Source organism: Pinus tabuliformis, chromosome Q (assembly GCF_031772625.1).
Source record: "Pinus tabuliformis cultivar Carrire ecotype Pingquan chromosome Q, CPIR1, whole genome shotgun sequence".
In the NCBI taxonomy this organism is placed as follows: domain Eukaryota; kingdom Viridiplantae; phylum Streptophyta; class Pinopsida; order Pinales; family Pinaceae; genus Pinus; species Pinus tabuliformis.
The window spans coordinates 147788267-147805609 of record NC_142296.1 but is presented as its reverse complement, the minus strand read 5'-3'; positions in this window follow the sequence as shown (position 1 = coordinate 147805609).

The following is a 17343-nucleotide window of genomic DNA, read 5'->3' as shown; positions in this document are numbered from 1 at the left end:
TTGAACCCTGGCCCTTTTGTTGGAGACATCCAATTGCAAGCATTCATCTCATTCGGGGTTAATCAGATTAAATGGCTCAAAGCCTATAATACTTTCCAGAGGCAGGAAAATGGCCTAGACTTGTGGGTAAGGGCTGAGCCTAGGGACCCAGTGCAGTTGTGGAAAGCACATAGAAACCTCATGAGGATTTCGGGTGTCATTGAAACGTTAGGACCCATGCACGAGGCACTCATTCGACAAAGTTTAGAATATTTTCTTTCTATCAAAGACCTCGCCATTGATGCAGCCAAATTTTGGTACCGAATCTCTAATCCAAACATCCAGCTTAGGGAACCGTTTAAGTATGAGAATTTTGAATTAGCTGCCAACCGTTTGAACCTCTATGGCAAAAGAATTTTGAAAGCAGGGCCATCTTGGTTAGGATATAGATTCCGCAGTCCAATTATTTGGCACCCTGCACCCAAATATCAAGCCCTGTATGAGATGCCTGAGGGTCAAACAGGCCAGTTCTTTGACTACCTAGTCACTCACCATGACTGTAGGCCTCCGCATGAGATTCCTTCTCCAGCCTATTCTCTCACTACCTTGCATGTTAATTACAACGTTTTCATGAGGGCATGAAACAGGGTAAGTAGGGGGGTGTGTGGAGTACTAAAAATGTATGTTTTTGATGGTCATTTCAGTGGCTTTTCAGTAGAATTTGTAAACCTTTTTGTATCATGAACATGGGAAACAATAAAGAATTATGACGAAACATGTGTGATTAATATGCAAGACTTAACCGTTGATAGTTGTCATTCTCCTGTGGAGGAAAGGGTGAAAACGAGGAGCTGCTGTTCCAAAGAAAAAGACAAGAACAGGGTAACTGTTGTCCCTTTGACGGGGGACCGAGCGCAAACAAGGCTAAGCAGATCAAAGCAAATCAACCTGGAAAACGAGGAGAAGACACAAGCTCGGCGGAGGAGAAAAGAAGTGATTAAGGATTAACAGTTTGGCGAATCGATCCTGAGGGATCGCTGCTTTATCTATATTGTTACTTATACATCTCCGCCATCACCCTTATATAAAGAGACGGCACTGTTCGCTTTGGGGGGATTATGCTTTATGTAATTTTTTGTTAAATATCAAACTTTGATCATCAAGTCTCGTTAAGAACTGGTTAATTGTACTTTTCTTTTATGCATTAATATAAACTTGGTGATTATCTTATCTCTATGTCTGGATTAACTTGAAGCAATGTACCCTTGGAGGCTAAGGGCCCGACCCTGGAGGACACTTGCTTCTGTATCACTACGATTTGATTTCTGCGTGGTTTGCTTATCATCGTTATTTGGTAATCTGATATGCTTTATAAGTTGCCATCAAATGCTCTGTTAAAGATTAGTCCATTAAGGTTTTTTACAGATAGAACTGTGTATTTACTCTGCATTATATTATTGATCTTTTCAGAGTTGATTGAATGTTATTAGTCTTGACCAATTATTATTACTATTTTGTTACAAAGCTTTTATTATCGAATTCATCTGAAAGTTGTGTTATTTACGATTGTTGGATTCAGAAGTAATGTTGTTCTATTTGGAAGCACAGTCGTATTCCTGGTAATTAAGACTGATCATATTACTATTCCAGCGTGTTGCGTGCGTATATGATTTATAGGCACTGTCCCATAACTTATCTGTCGTTAGTGTTGTTCCATTAGTGTGTGCTGGTTGATTTGACTTAGGAATGAAAGATTGCTGTTTAATTACAATGAATGAATTTGAGTTAGTAGATTAAGTTTGATTACTACTCACAAGACATAGTTACTTGATTGTTGTTCCATTTTAGAATTGTTGTTCCATTCCAGATTTTTTGTTCCATTTTGCTATCTGCTGTTCCATTTACTCGCATTTGTTGTTTTGGTGTGAGAGACGATCTAAGGCTGTAGTGAGCCTCGGCATTTACTGTCTAGCTCCCAGACCCGTGGTCCATGCTCTAATTTCCTTTCCATCAGTTTCCAAAGGGATGGGTTATCACTACCGAACCCTTGACTGATAAGTTGCCTAGCTTTCTGAGTGTGTGATTTATTGCTTTGAAGTAACCTAGTTATAGACAAGCATCCGTTTACTCTTGTATTTTTGAACATTGTACTACTAGCATTACTCTGACAAATGATAGCCTCAGACTGAGACACTCTTTGAAATAACAAAACACTCTCAGATTGACATATTAATGTGAGGTAATTATAGGAGAAAAACACCCATTTTATAGCTCTACATAGGTGTTTTCTCAGCAGGCTACATAGTTCCTTCGCCTGGAAAGTGGATAGGGATGGATTGATTTTCAAGGTTCTTTCTGGGCTAAACTCTATATCCTTAACACAGAGAGAGGTGGAGTCAACTATGCAAATATCAGTTTAGGGGTTTTTTTTTGTTTCTCTTACTATGTCCTCTAAGGGCGATACACTAGGAGGTAGATTATGAATCAGATTTTCAATCATATCATACTCATCTTGTTGTTTTCACCCCATGGTGATTCCTAATGCACAAAGCGGTGCAGAATATATTTAATCCTCATCTTCCTCCTCCAACCAGAGAGGTAGATCATGTTCCAACAAGGGTTGGGCAGGAGGATATATGATTAACTACTTCGACATATGCTCATTCTTTATGGTCATCTTCTCAGCTCGACAGCTGATGTAAGCATTGGCAGTAGCCAACTAGGTATTCCCAGAATGATAGGATACGCAGTGAGCTTTGCCTTTGGTTGGAGAACTAAGAAATCAACAGGGTACTTGCAAGAATCAAAGGAGACCATAACATCTTCCACAATCCCCTCATGGGTCACAGTGGAGTGGTCTGCTAACTGTAGCATGGTCGTGGTCTTCCTTAAGGAGCCCTGGAGGTTGAGTTTGGGCATTGTGTCCTTTTTCATCACGTTAATGGCAGCTCCTAGATCAATCAAGATGTGTGGGATCATGGTGTCAATGATGTTTACATCGATTACTGGGCTTCCAGGGTCCAGATACTTTGGATAGATTGCCTACCCCAAGGTCGGATCGGACAGTTGCCCTATGACATTGATTGCTGGGTCATCACTCTTGAGCCTTACTGGATGCCTAAAGCACTTATCTTTGATCAACCTATTGTAGATAGGCACATCTTTTATGGCTTGGAGAAGTGGTATCTTCAAACATAAATGTTTCAATTCGCCCAAGAGTTCAGTTTCTTCTAGGGTAGGCTGGACTGTCACAGATAGTGTCTCAGGAAAGGGTGGATTTTCTTTAGGTTCGCTTTCCTCTTTATCCTCAATCTACCTAGGTGGAGGTCGGCTATCTGGGAGAACTTTCCCAGATCGCAAGTTAATTTCCTGAATCTGCACAACATAAGTTGGGCATGATGGTTCCCCACTATACACTTTCTAAGCCTGTCTGTTGTTTAGGTTCGAATTTGGCTAGGCAAGCATTTGGGGTTGCTTTGGAGGAGCAAGAGGTAATGGTTGTGGCTCGGCGGGTGGTGGAGGTAGAATAGCAGGAAGAGAGTTGTAATGGGGCCTCCACTCCTAATGAGGTGCATTCCACTAAGGTGGTGGCTGAGCGTAAGATTGAAATGAATAACTGGATGGTTGGGCATGGTATTGAGATTTCAAGGACCAAGGAGGATGCATGGACAAGGAAGGATGAGCAGGGGGGCCCCAAGAAGGTATGGAAGTGACTTGGTTAGGGTTGTTGTGTGCCTGAGATGTCCCTTGCATCCCCTGTTGATATGGTCTAGGTCCATGCGACCTCCCTTGGTTTATGTAATAGAGTTGTTCAGTGACTCCCTCAGCGCCTTGATATATAGCTTTAAGTCTGGATAAGGAAGGACACTTGTTTGTATAATGATTTTCTTCACAGACTGAACAAACTTCTATAGTGTTCAATGTGCATTCATTCCTAGGATGCCTCCTGGTGCACCTATGGCGAAAAATGGCCAAAGTCCTCTTTGCTTCCTCTTGTTTCCTTTTCATATGCAAGGTATCCATTTCCATGGCAAGAGTCTGTAGCATCTCACTCTTGAAGTCTTCTAGCATGTTTCCAATTTCTCCTTTAATGGATGAGTTAGAGGAAGAGGTACCAGTTATGTCTTGACTCCCGCTACCTTTCTTTTTAGCCGCTCTAGAATGGTTTCTAAAAATAGTCTTTATGTCCTCATAGAATAGTTGGTGGATGTCTCCCATGGCCAGTAGATGGAGGGTGTCTAAAAGATCCTCCTGAATTCCCCTGAGCAGGACCAGCTTCAGAGACTCAGGGTCAAGTGTACATCTGGCCCTTTTGTAACTGAGCTGGAACCTCTCCTCATAGTCTTCTAGCAACTCATCACTTGCGATAGTCATCCAGAAAATTTCTTTAGTATACTTTGACCTACAGTAGTCTCGATACTTGTTGTTAAAGGCTTGCTGCATCTGATCCCAAGTTGTGATGCTATTGCCAGGTAATCCCATGAACCAGCGTAATGCTACATCCTTGAGAGTAGAAGGGAACAATTTCAACTTTTTCTCATATTCTGCATAGTCATAGGTTCGATAGACAATAGCGAACTCAAACAAAAAGGTGTTAGGATCCTTTGTAGCTAGACCATGGAAATGAGCTAGGGTAGAAGGGCTTATATTCTTCATTTTGGTGTCCCCATTGGTCTCCCGAATGGGAAAGGTACCCTCTATTCTTCCTCCATTCCCCCTAGCATTAATGTGTTTAGCCATTGGCTCCAAAGGAATGTTTTCTTCTTCTTCTTCCCCTATAGGTTCTTCAAATATGTCTGGCTATTCACCTAAGGGTTCTTCTTGATCGCAGCCACTGAAGAAGAAAGAAGGTTGGCTGTGTGAAGCAGTGGGGGTGTTGGGAAATTTTTTTCCTAAGTTATCTCTATTCCTACGAGGCATGAAAGGAAATATTTTTGGTTGGCTTTTGTGCTTTTTTCCCCACACTGATAGTACTTGCAAAATTGAAATTTGATTGAACAAAACAAATTGAAACTAGCTGAAATGAACTTGCTGAAATGAAATTTGAAAAATTGAAGAGGAAAGAAAGGAAATGCAGAACTTGAAAGAAAAGAATGATTAGTCTACTCTTGCTGAAATGAAATTTGCAGAATTGAAAAGGAAAGCAAGGAAATGCAGAACTGAAGGAAAAGAAAGGACTAGTCTACGTTTGCTAAAATAAAATATTAGCAGAATGTTGCAAGAAGAAAATAGAAGAAAGCAGTAATCACAAAATAGTCTGATGCTTCCCTTGAAACGACGCCACAAAAGTGGTGAGCACCAGTATTACAGCAATAATGCTACAACTCCTGGGTTGCCTACTTTACTCTTATCAACCTGGTAGTTCGTAACAAACTTGGAAGGGACGGTGTTGTATGCATAAGTACTAGTTCTTACTACAGTTTGTCACTTGGTCAGCTGGTGCAATATCACTAGGAGCTCAAGCCAACTTCCACGGATTCTAGAAGAAGATCTATATGTGATGAAAGGAGAGAAAGACTACTCTATAGATACTACTATAACTATGGAAAGGAAAAAGACTGAAATGTAAAGCAAACCAAGTAAATCCTAATTAACCAACTAATCCTAGTTTTGCAGAAAGCACTTTGAAAACCATGAAAATAATGCCATTACCTACTCAAGGAAGTAAATAACATCTAACTAAACTATTTCTGGAAGTAAATGAACAAAAAACATCTTTTTGGAATTTTATGTATTTTTAAGTGAATTCATCATGCATGTAATTTATTTGTTTGTGAATGTGGCATCGAATAGGTGGCATTAAAGGGTGGTTTAGGGACTTGAGAGGATGTAAGATGGTGTGGATGGGTCCTAGGAGGTCTTAGGTGGCCTTCTGGAGGCTTTTCCCATACTCATCCTTCAAAAGAAAGCCTACAGGAAAATCTACAGGAGGACACAGGAAATCTATAGGAGGAAAAACAACATTCTGTAGGAGGCCTATAGGAGGAGGCCGAGAGAAGTTTTCACTATTTTTAAGGTGTGAGAGTGGGTGGAAAAGGTGTATGAAGGTTGGAATGAAGTGTTGGGGCACTTAGGGTCTACGAAGAATCATTAGGACAGAGAAAGATGATTGGATTTGCTCAAGGAGAGAGGAAGCAATTCTATGGAAAATGCAGGAAACTAAGGCAGAATTAAGGGGATACTTGGACAACCTATAGGGCATGGATCAGATGGAGGATGGGATGGTCGATAGGATGACCTGCTACTAGAAGATATCTGCTACATAAAAAACTGACAGTCAACCAATGAGATTAGGCAAGCAATGAAATAAGTGCATATAAAAAATAGAGTTTTGCATCAACTAGTATAAACTATGATCTATGAAAGGAAATGCTGATAACTGCTGCAAGACAGGATAGAATAAAAGAATACTATTGTAAAATGAGAAGTGAACATGATGAAGAAGTTGTGAAGCAAAGAAAAACTAGACTATTAACCACCCAAAAGCTGCAAACACTAGAATTACTATGAATGAGGAAAATCTATGTTTTTGGGGCAACAAGAGGGTCTTTGCCTCAAATTATGGTCCCAGAGTGAGGAAGAGGGTCCATGGAACTATTTCTATCCTTCTGAATCTCTTATTTACCACTACTTAACCTGCTATATAAAGCACAAATGGAAGCAAACTACTGAATCATCAAAAGCAACCTATTCTTAACCATAAAAGAAATACATCTAACAACAACCTAATCTACAAACTGAAATAAAACATACAAATACAGGTAAAGACGATTTTGGCTACTTGGATTGGGGCCTAACCCAAGAGCTTCAGCCCTTTGAGGTAACTCAATGCTAACTCAAAAGGATTCCATCTTTATTTCCAAAACAATAACAACATTACATGAAACTATCAAAATAATAAGCTCGAAGTTGGAGCAGAGTTTACATAAGAAAAAATACAAGAAAAAAAAACAAAAATCCAATCCTAGTGAGGCCCTAGGCCTGTCTACTTATACAAATGAAGCTACCAACAACTTCGTTAAAATCAAGGAGGCTTGGCTCCCAAACTCGAGATAATGATCAATCATCCTCCACTTGCTTGGCTGCCTTCTAGTGCATGACTTCGCTGCTTGTACTCTAAGCTGAATGAAGGGGAATTCGAAGTGAGGAGTAATAAATGAGGGTGATTCCCTCCTACAAGTCCTCTCCTTTATCCACTTCGAGTTATTTTTTCCATTTGTCCACTGGATCTTTGACTTTGACTTCAAGATTCATCAATAATATGCATTAAACACATATTAGACCACATGGCATCATAACTAACACAACTCACTCTATAAGCATAAATATAATCATAAAATCATACAATAAGCTAAGAGAATGGTTGATTTGACTAGGTTAGGAGGTAAAATGAGCCCATATAATTACCCATTTATGAGGCTCATCGCTTAGGCCTCCTAGACTTGAGTTGAAAACCTATGGCCTCAATATCTTCTATATTTATGACAGTCTTACCCTTGGCATCACCTTTTTCTATCTCTATTTTAGGTTTCTTTAGCAAGAATCGCTTGACCTTGAGTTGTTTATTCTCCTCCTCAAGGACTAAATTCACAAAGTCATCCTTTGACAACTTATCTCTCAACTCTCCGATATCACCCTCTTTCTCTTGAAGAATCTTCTCCAAAGATTTGGCCTCTTCATGCATCTCCATGGCTACCATATTAGTGTCAAAATTACCCTCTATTACCTCATCCAATAATGTCTCATGCTATTGTGATGATGTAGGCTTGGCCCTTTCAACAATGTCTTGAGCAAATACAATCCTTTTCGCTCTTGTGTATGTCTAAGTGATTTCTTCCCTAGGTGTCCCCTTGACTAAAAGTATGCTAGATGAGCCAAGCTCCCTTGGTTTCGATGATGTTGGTGGTGGCTAGTAGGGTGACTTGTAGAAGGCAAAAAAATTGTGGATTGCATGAAGGATTCCCAAGATATTTTCATATGTTCAAGCTAGTGTAAGACAATTATTTTAATTAAAGAATGGTGGTAGAGACTAGCTTGGTGATCACCCTTTCTGTTTTTCACTTTCTTTCCTTCTTAACTAAATTTTTGTATAGGTAGTGAGGTAGGTTGGGAGGCTCTATACCGATGAAGTGCATCAATAATATGATATGATACTTATACATTGTTGAAAACCTACCCTCAAATGTAATAAATTTCATTTTGAACTCCATTAATGGAGAAACGCTTTCGAGTAATAGTCCAAAAGGAAAAACACTCATGGGACCCTTTTTATATCGAATTTTTGTGAAAGATTTATCACTTAGAACATCCAAATATGAGTGTTTCAACCATTTTTCTCCACTATTTGGTATCCATATAGTTGTAGCTATGGCCTCATTTGAAATGATGAAGTTGAAGCTTGCAATGCTGACCTTATCACTCATAGGGTTTGTGGCAAAAGCACTAGTTAACTTGGCATGATATCCTACTTGTTGAATTTTCTCACAAAATTCTATATGACACACCTTTTGGAAACATTGTCTTCCAAATGTTGAAGACCTTTATCCTTTGGTGTAAAGTGGTGCAAACCTTTACAACTGAACTCCTTTCTTGTATGGCTTCTTTCCTTCCTCCACTATTTATAATTGCAAAGCAAAACCCTTGTGTAAGAGATGGGAAAAACAAAGTTGTTAGAGGGAGGAGGGAATTGGGATCAGTATATTTAGGTGAGGGAATGAAATGATTAGGGAAGAGATATGTGGGTAAGAAAAATTTGGGAGTTAGGGATGTGTGTTAAGAAACTTAGGGAGGTGGAAAATAATGAAAAGAGTGATGGGAATGTTGTAGGGAATTTAAAGTGACTCCTAAGCCTAAAACTGCCAAAAATGCAATGTAGAAGCTAGGGTTAGGTCTAGAACATAGGGAAATGAGGAAGGAGGGGTAAGGAAAGCTTAGGAGAGACGTGTGTAGTGCGAGGAAGAGTTAAAATGAGTAGGGAACCAGGTTTTATTGTATTCAAATCAAACAATAGTGTTAAACGACAAAACGTTGTGTGGACCCTAGAAGACGGTTCCTCACTAAAATGCTGGAGTAACTAATGAAACGTGGTGCCTGTAAAATTTCACTTACTTGTATGAATGATTCTAGAAACCTTTCTTGCTGATGAAAATCCTTGGAGGTTCCCCTTTTCTCTGAAAACTGAAAACGTAGCGTATAAGAGAAAGCACAACATGGAGGGAGAAAACACAACATGAAGGAGAATAAATGCTTTTGAGGGTGCAGTTGGATGTTGAGTTTGATTGGAAGGAATTCGATGATAGGTAGGAGCTTGATATGAATTAAATGAGTAGGGAAATGTTATAATGAACTTTTATAATCTCGAAATTACTTTTGTGCATATGTCTTGGTATGGCATCACTGATCTTCTTTAGAATCTGAAAAGAAATATAGTGTGCAACAACTTTGACATTTAATTATGGAGTATTAGATCTTCATAAATAATAAAATGTACTTCAGGTACCAAATAGATCATTTATCCCTATTATTTCTCTCTTTGATGATCACCTAGGTGGAAATTATGACTTTTTACATGATATTTTATATGGATCACCTAATTGGATGATGAGGAGAATGATGACCAAGACACACTACTGAGAAATGATGACCTGACCATGATATCTTTTATTGACCATGATAATGGAGAGAGTAGTAATGACCTAGAAACACCAACGAATGATAAAATTTTTATTTGAAGACCTACTAAAACCTTTCTCTCTATATGTATTTACTCATACATCCCTCTCTATTTCACCCCAGCTCCATTTCTCTCTCCCTCTCCCTCTCTCCTCTCTCTCACATTCTCTCTCTATGTATTTTTTTGTACCTCCCTCTTTCTCCACCTTTCTCTCTCTATGTATCTATTCATACCTTGCTATCTCTTGCCTCCCAACTCCATCTCTCTCTCCCTCTCCCTCTCTCCTCTCTATTATGCTCTCTCTCTCTTCCTTCATCTCTCTCCCTTTCTCTCTCACCTCCCTCTATCTCTCTCCCCCCTCTCCCTCTTCACCCTCTCTCCCCCCTCTTTCACTCTCTCTCTCTCTCCACTTTTCTCTCTGTATATCTTTCTTATTCACTCCCTCCCCCCCCTCCAACTCCATCTCTTTGTCCCTCGCTCTCCATCGTTACCTCTCCCCCCCCCTCTAAATTCCTCTTTCCAGTCCTCTCTCTAGTCCTTCCCCTCTCTCCTATTCTCTCCTACCTCCCTCTCTCCCCCATCTCTCTATCACTCCCTCTTCTCTCCAACCTTGTCCCTATCTCTCGTGCTCTCCCCCTCCATCATTGTGTCCCCCTCTCTCTCTCTTACCTTTCTTTCCCTCTCTCACTCCTCTCTTTCTCAATCTCTCTCTCTCTCTCTCTCTCTCTCTCTCTCTCTCTCTCTCTCTCTCTCTCTCCTTCATTTGATCTCCATCTCTCCCTTGTCACCTTCCTATATCTATTCGCCTCTATCACTTTATGTATTTGTTCTTCACTCCATATATATATATATATATATATATATATATATATATATATATATATATATATATAGAGATATAGAGATATAGATATAGATAGAGAGAGAGAGAGAGATATATATATATATATATATATATATATATATATATATATATATTATAATATAAAAAATTTATATATCATATTAAATTTATATAATAAATTAATATTATATTTAATATGTTTTTTATGGCATGATAATAAATATTATAATAAAACTACATCATATTAATATTTTCAAATATTATAACATCGATGTGGAAATACTTATGTCTTTAAAGACTTTAATATATCCATAGGATATGGTTTTTACCTTTAAAGATTCATTTTACAAAGATTTAATTAAAAGAAATATTAAAAGTTGTTAGAGTCTTTGTGTTGATTAACCTTTTTCCTTTGATGTAAGAGATGGTATTGGCTTTAGAAAGTCTTGGAAAAGATGTTTAATATTTACCTAATTTCAAATTTGAATGTGGTAATTTTTTTTGTTAAAGGTAAATTTATCATCCTTTCAAATTAAGGTATATGATAAAAGGAACTACTAAACATATGAGATACTTTACTCTCCATTCAAATTGTATATAACAATACATAGTTGTATTTTAATAATTAATCTTAATCCATTAATAAGATTAGAAAGTTATATGTAATCTAAAGATTTGAGTTATATATAATTTAAGATTCAAGCTAATGTTTTGGCGGACATTAATAAAAATTATTTTTATTATTTTTTGAGAACATGACATACTTACACGTTTGGGTGCAGTGCAATAAATAAATAATTAAATTGAGATTTTTGCAAAATAATTATTTAAAAATTTAGTGTAATTGTCTACATTTATTCCTTTTTATAAGGGAATAATTAAATTTAATATATGTGTGTGTATGTGTGTGTGTAAATTTGTATTATTTAACCTACTAAACTTCATTAATGAATAAAAGAATTAATTTTATTTAAATAATATAAAAAAACATCTAAATTAAATTATTTACAAATGAATTATTAATAATATACAAAAAAAAAAATATAATCAACTTTTAAATATCTTCATATTTGATTAATATAATAAATAAATAATTAAATTCAATTATTTACAAAATAATTAGTTATAAATTTATTAAAGTGGGGAACATTCATTCTTTTAAATAATACAAATTAATTAGAAGTGGACATTGAATAAAAATTAAGCTAATATGTACAATGGAGCCAATATGTTAGAAATTGATATCTATATATTTATATTGAATAGAAATAGAAATTAACATGTCCAATAAAATCAATATATATATATATATAGTAGATTCAATGATTGATTATGTATATTTATATTGAATAAAAATAGATATTGTCATGCGCATTGAGATTAATGAACAATAGAAATTTACACATACATTAAAACAAATATGATAGAATGTTAGATCTTAGGCTTTTGAGATTCATAATTTAGTAAGCTTGTCACTAATCACATGACTATTGTTTGATCGAAATTGACCAAACAATACTAATGTGATTAATACGAAAGACATGCTTACTAAAATATGTTAGAAATTAAATAGGAATATAAATATAAATTAATATTGAGATTAAAATTAAAATTCATATCTAATTGAAATAGATATGAAAAGTGTATCAGTGAAATCAATGCATTCCAAATTTATATGTACACTATAATCAATGTGTTAAATATTTTATAGGAATAGAAATGTACACTAAAACCAATGCATTTGTAATTAACATGTGTGCTATAATCATAGCATATCAAAATTTACATACATATTGGTTTACATACATACTAAAATCAATGCATTGATTTCAATATATATGCATTAATTTTAATGCACATTTTTTCATCATTTGACATGGTTGCATTCTATATTCAGTTTATTTCTCATATAACTCTTAATGCATATGTTTGAATAATGAGTGAATTTCAAATTTTTGAATTAAAACTATACAACATAATTTTGATGATTTTCCAATTGTGTTAGCTTCTAAAAAAATTTAAGAAAGTAAATTGTTAGTGGTATTTCTAAAATATTCTTTGCACACTTCCAGTCAACTAGGAAAAGTGAATAAAATTTAAATGATTATACTAATTTTAAGTACAAACATTATAGTGTTCATCTACATTTTGTAGTCACCATGTTTCAGGTGTAATAATGTCTAGCCATGTGCCTTTGCAAGTTCGTGGCCCTGTTGACCCTTTGAACAACTTTATCCAAGTGATCATTAACATTTTCTAACAAGTATATCATATTTGTCTGAAAATATGCCTCAAAGCACTTGGTAAAACTTGGCTACGTCATTGGAGAAGATGGCTCATTGATGTGCTGTTTTTTCATTCTCAATCCTCTTGTCTCATGCCTCCTAGGCTTGAGCTAGAAACATGTGGCCTAAATATCTTCTATATTTATGATTGCCTTACCCTTGGCATCACCTCTTTCTATCACTATTTTAGGTTTGTTTAGAAGGAATTTCTTGACCTTGAGTTGTTTGTTCTACTATTAAAGGAAGAAATTCCATAAGTTAGCCTTTGACAACTTATCTCTCAACTCTATAATCTCAGCCTCTTTCTCTTGAAGAATTTGCTCCAAATATTTGGCCTCTTCATGCATCTTCAAACCTTCCATGTCAGTGTCAAAATGACCCTTTGTTTCTTCATCCAATGGTGTCTAGAGAAAAGCACAATCCTTTTCCCTCTTGTGTAGATCTAAGTGATTGCTTCACTAGGTGTCATTTTAACTGAAACTATGCTAATTGAGACAACCTCCCTTGGTTTGAATGACACTGACGGTGTACTATGGCTATTAGACTAACTAGTAGAAGGCAAAAAAAATGTGGACTACCTGAAGGTTTCCCAAGAGATTTTCATATGTTCACGCTGGTGTAAGACAATGATTTTAATTAAAGAATGGTGATAGATACTATATTGATGATCACCCTCTCTAATTTTCACTTTCTTTTTCATCTTAACTAAATATCTGTATAGGTATGAGGTAGGTTGAGAGGCTTTACACAGTTCAAATGCATCAATAATCTAATATGATACATATACATAGTTGAAAACCTGCCCTCACATGTAAAATATTTCATAATGAACTTAATTAACAGAGAAAACTTTTCAACCAACAGTCCAAAAGGAGAAACACTCTTGGGAGCCTCTTTACACTGATTCTTTGTGAAAACTCTATAATTTAGAACATCCAAATCTATGTTTTTGAAACATTTTTCTCCACTATTTGGTATCCCTGTAGCTATAGCTATGGCCTCAGTTGAAATGATTAAGTTGAACACTACAATTTTAACCTTATCACTCCTAAGGTTTGTTGAAAAAATACTAGTTAACTTTCCATGATATCCTACTTGTTGAATTTGCTCACAAAACCCTAAACAACCCACCTTTTGGAAACATTGTCTCGTAAATGCTGAAGAACTCAATTCTTTGGTGTCAAGTGGATTAAGACCTGAAACGTGACTTCCTTTGTTGTATGGCTTCTTTCCTCCCTCCATTGTTTACAATTGCAAAGAAAAACCCTAGTGTAAGATATGGGAAAACAAATTTTTTAGAGGGAGGAGGGGATTGGGATTAGTATATTTAGGTGAGGGAATAAAGGGGTTAGGGAAAATATATGTGGGTAAGAAAAATTGGGGACGTAGGGAGGTGTCTTAGGAAACTTAGGGAGGCAAAAAATAATGAAAATAGTGAAGTGATTGCTGTAGGGAATTTAAACACAGTCCTAACCCTAAAACTGCCAAAAACGTAGCGTAGAAGCTAGGGTTAGGTCTAGAACTTAGGGAAATGAGGAAGGAGGGGTAAGGAAATATTAGGGGAGGTGATTTTATTACAGGGAGGACGTAAAATGACTAGGGAGCTAGTTTTTACTATTTTCAAATCAGACAAGAGTGTTAAACCACAAAAACATAGTGTGGACCTTAAAATAGGGTTCCCCACTAAAAGGTTGGAGTAACTCATGAAAGGAGGTGCCTGTAGTTTTTCACCTACATGTATGAATGATGTTGGAAACCTTGCTTTCTGATGAAAACCCTCAGAGGTTCCCCTTTTCTCCCAAAACTGAAAAGGCAGCGTATAGGAGAAAATACATCGTGGAGGGAGAAAACGTAATGTGGAGGAGAAAACATGCCTTTGAGGGTGAAATTCAATGATGAGGTTGATTGGAAGGAATTATATGATAGGTAGGACCTTGAGACAAATTAAATGAGTAGGGAAATGTTTGAGTGGCCTTTTATAAGCTCAAAATTACTTTTGTGCATATGTCATGGCATGACATCATTGATCTTCATTAGAATTTGAAAAACAATATAGTGTGCAACAACTTTGACATTTAAGTATGTAGTATTAGATCTTCATAAAGGATAAAATGTACTTTGGGAACCCAATATATGATTTACCCCTATTACAACTCTCTTTTATGATGACCAAGGTGCAAATTTTGACTTTTTACATGACATTTTGTATGCCTGACCTAATGGAATGACGAGGAGCATGATGAGAAGGACACACTATTGAGAAATGATGAACTGACCATGATAGCAATTTTTACCATGAGAATGGAGAGATTAGTAATGACCTAGACACACCAACCAATGATCAAATTTTTATTTGAAGACCTACTGAACCATAAACGTTTTTTACCTAACACCCTAGAAAAAACTTTGAAAGAGCACATTTGATCACTGGTGACTGGTAGGACTGACATACACTAGAATTGGCTCTAGCTGGGGATGGTAGGTCCTTTAGGAGGATTCAAGAAAACCACAGATTAAGTAGCCTAATCCATTGGCCGTGGAGTAAAAAGAAAAAAGACTAAAATCAAAACTAAAAACTGACCGACAAACTGAACTGAACTGACTACTGATTGAGCTTAATTATGGCACAAGGCCATCAAGATCTTAGGACCTTCACCTTGGGCTTCAAATCCTAATTATAACTGCCCACCTACTGAAGATATATATACAATCATGCGAAATGATCCCTCTAGTGTAACCAATTTAGAAAATGGCTACCTATTTGAATCCTACTTGTTCTTTCCTTGAGCAAGCAGAAAAAACAAAAACAAGGCAACTCCATGTATCCACTGAATATGTGCTCATGATCCATAAATACAAGAAAATACATCTTCCCCGTTCACTGTAGAAAAATAGTGTAAGGATCCTTAAAAAGCTAAAATGTTACCTTGTCATCAAATCCAACAAAAATACAGGTACTCCTTTCATTTTGATCTAAAATAATACTTGGTTGTCGATCGTTAGGAAGGCACAGGGAAGTATGAATTTGTGATTCCTGAGTGTTGGATGTAAATTCCTCAAGCATGAGCAACTCGAATTCTATCTCTAGAATATTATATTTCTCAGACTCATACTCTTCCAATTCATAGCGTAAATCATCCTTGAACATAATTTTTTTTCAATATTATTAAACATGCCAACCCTATTCTCTTCATGAAAGAAAACAATCCATGTTAGTTTATCTCCTTGTAAAAAATGCACATCACAAATTGGCTTACTCATAAAAACTTTCGATATAGTCTCATCAGTGTCATGAATGTCATCATTTAAACCCATATTTTCATTTTCAATAATGGAATAAATTCAATCACACACTCTTGACTATGTGAGCACTGCAAACCTACCTTAACTGGGGCTGTAACATGGATTTTCAGGAGCTGATCTATTTCATCTTGAGATAGAGGAGAACACTGAGTTTTATAGAAATCAACATTGACTTGGTGATTTTCATTTTCAATATCAGGAATAGGCCTTTCTCTATTTTGATCCCTGTCTGTTTCATTCAAGGAGAAAGTTGTTGATTCTTTTAGGGTAGAAAAATCATAAAGGGCTTCTAATATATCTTATTTCATACATTCGTCAGAAACCTTATCTTGGTCCTCACAAACTTGATCTTCAAATAAAAACTTAGAGAAAGAACAATTTGAAAAATCAAGTGAATGACTATCTTCATACCTCTCATCCAAAAGATAGGGTTTTGGATGCTCATGGAAAACTTTAAATGCAACAACCACTTCAAGTATATTTGATTCCTAATGTGCTTCAACAGGAGGAATATCAATTTGATTGTCACAAGAATCAACGAAAACAACTTCTTGTTCACTATTTCCTTGCAAATATAGATGATCATTTCCATAAGATGGTTCACTCCTTATGTTTTTTGTACATGCAATTTGAGAATTTTGAGTTGGAGCAATATTTTCTTGACTGTTAGGATGCAGATATAGATCAAGACTTCAAGTGAAGAAAGAGTTGATGTGTGCTATGAATGATCCTGTGTATCGAAGAAGCTAATCTCTATTATTTTCTGTTGGGAAGAGAATCATAAAGGGCCTCTATGATCTCATAATCAACACATTCTTCATCACCAAAAGTCTCTTCAAGGTGTTGAATGAAGTTTTCATAGGATTCACAATAGTCTTAGAACAACAAGAATGAATGATGATATTTTCCATAAAAGTCAAAGAATGTTGTGTAGAATTCTTTAAGAGAGAATAATCTACCTACCTTCAAGCCTTCATACCATGGTCTTGCTTTTCCTTCCAGGGTACTCATAAACATTTTCATCAAACAATCTTCATGAAACCTAATCCTGTGCGTTTGTATATGCTAATGAAATATTATTTGATGCATAATAAACTCATCCTCATTTCCATCTATGAATTTGGGAAAATTAGTTTGCCAATCTATGCAAGGAATTCAAGTTGGAAAACAAGGAATGTGAGCATGATTCATAAGAGCATACCTTTAAGTAGTTGCATCCATGTTGAAAACAATTAAGTCACCAAGAATTTCTTCAAACT